We start from the raw sequence: 2,704 nt of genomic DNA on the forward strand, positions 1-2,704 counted from the left end.
ACGCTTTAGTTCTACTATTTAAGATATGTTCCTAGAGAAAATTTAGTTGAAAGTTGACAGTAGCAATTATGCGGACTAGGTCCGTATACTGAGGATTGTCCTCATTGCTGCACAGAAGGCTTATGTCCTTAATGCACCGCTCGGTGTGCTGAACCTCGAGCGTCGTCTGTAGATGTTGCGAACATCTGACATACACGTTTTGATGACTACGTGATAGTTCAGTGCGTAATGCTAATGGTTTAGAATTGAGGCGCCAAAGACATTTTTGAAACATCACAGAACATATGAGATGTTCCAAAGACTGAAATTGGGATTTCAGACTGGTGCCCATGTCAAGAGGTATGAGACCTCTGACAAGTTTCTTAAGCCTGCAAACTAAGGGAGAAAAGCTCAATCGTTGAGCATGTGCTCAGATTGTCTGAGTACTACAATCGCTTGAATCGAGTGGGAGTTAATCTTCCAGATGAGATAGTGATGGTTCTCCATAGTCACTGCCACCAAGCTATTAGAGCTTCGTGATGAACTATAACATATCAGGGATAGACATGATGATCCTTGAGCAACTCCCGATGTTTGACACCGCGAAAGTAGAAATCAAGTAGGAGTATCAATTGTTGATGGTTAGTAAAACCACTAGTTTCAAGAAGGCAAGGGAAAGAAGGGATACTTCATGAAACGGCAAATCAGTTGCTGCTCTAGTAAAGAAACCCAAGGTTGAACCCAAACCCGAGACTAAGTGCTTCTGTAATGAGGGGAACGGTCACTGAACCAGAACTACCCTAGATACTTGGTAGATGAGAAGGCAGGCAAGGTCGACAGAAGTATATTGGATATACATTATATTAATGTGTACTTTACTAGTACTCCTAGTAGCACCAGGGTATTAGATACCGGTTCGGTTGCTAAGTGTTGGTAACTCGAAATAAAAGGCTACGGAATAAAAGGAGACTAGCTAAAGGTGAGATGACGATATGTGTTGGAAGTGTTTCCAAGGTTGATGTAATCAAACATCGTACGCTCCCTCTACCATCGGGATTGGTATTAAACCTAAATAATTGTTATTTGGTGTTTGCGTTGAGCATAGACATGATTGGATTATGTTTATCGCAATACGGTTATTCATTTAAGGAGAATAATGGTTACTCTGTCTATTTGAATAATACCTTCAATGGTCTTGCACTTAAAATGAATGGTTTGTTAACTCTCGATCGTAGTGATACACATGTTCATGCCAAAAGATATAAGATAGTACCACATACTTGTGGCACTGCCAATTGAGTCATATTGGTATAAAATGCATGAAGAAGCTCCATGTTGATGGATCTTTGGACTCACTCGTTTTTGAAAAGATTGAGACATGCGAACCATGTCTATTGGTATATATGCATGAAGAAAGTCCATACAGATGGATCGTTTGGACTCACTTGATTTTGAATCACTTGAGACATGCAAATCATACCACATGGGCAAGATGACTGAAAGGCCTCGTTTTCAGTAAGATGGAACAAGAAAGCAACTTGTTGGAAGTAATACATTTTGATGTGTGCAGTCCAATGAGTGTTGAGGCATGCAGTGGATATCGTTATGTTCTTACTTCACAGATGATTTGAGTAGATGCTGAGTATATTTACTTGATGAAACACAAGTCTGAATTATTGAAAGGTTCAAGTAATTTCAGAGTGAAGTTGAAGATCGTCGTGACAAGAGGACAAAATGTCTGTGATATGATCATAGAGATGAATATCTGAGTTACGAGTTTGGCACACAATTAAGACATTGTGGAAATTGTTTCACAACTAATACCGCCTGGAACACCATAGTGTGATGGTGTGTCCGAACATCATAACTGCACCCTATTGGATATGGTGCATACCATGATGTATCTTATCAAATTACACTATCGTTTATGGGTTAGGCATTTGAGACAACCGCCTTCACTTTAAATAGGGCACCACGCAATTCCGTTGAGACGACACCGTATGAACTATGGTTTAGAGAAACCTAAGCTGTCCTTTCTTAAAAGTTTGGGGCTGCGACGCTTATGTGAAAAAGTTTTAGGCTGATAAGCTCGAACCCAAAGCGGATAAATGCATCTTCATAGAATACCCAAAACAATTGGGTATACCTCCTATTTCAGATCTGGAAGTAAAACTGATTGTTTCTAGAAATGGGTCCTTTCTCGAGGAAAAGTTTCTCTCGAAAGAATTGAGTGGGAGGATGGTGGAGACATGATGAGGTTATTGAACCATGACTTCAACCAGTATGTAGCAGGGCACAGGAAGTTGTTCCTGTGGCACCTACACCAATTGAAGTGGAAGCTTATGATAGTGATCATGAAACTTCGGATCAAGTCACTACCAAACCTCGTAGGTCGACAAGGATGCGTACTACTTCAGAGTGGTACATAATCATGTCTTGGAAGTCATGTTGCTAGACAACAATGAACCTACGAGCTATGGAGAAGCGATGGTGGGCCCGGATTCCGATGAATAGCTCGAGGCCATAAAATCCGAGAGAGGATCCATATATAAAAACAAAGTATAGACTTTGGAAAAACTACTTGATGGTCGTAAGGCTGTTGGGTGCAGATGGATTTTAAAAGGAAGACGAACAATGATGGTAAGTGTCACCATTAAGAAAGCTCGACTTGTCGTTAAGATGTTTTCCGACAAATTCAAGGAGTTGACTACGATGAGACTTTCTC

The sequence above is a fragment of the Aegilops tauschii genome, chromosome 7 (genome assembly GCF_002575655.3).
Source record: "Aegilops tauschii subsp. strangulata cultivar AL8/78 chromosome 7, Aet v6.0, whole genome shotgun sequence".
Classification (NCBI taxonomy): domain Eukaryota; kingdom Viridiplantae; phylum Streptophyta; class Magnoliopsida; order Poales; family Poaceae; genus Aegilops; species Aegilops tauschii.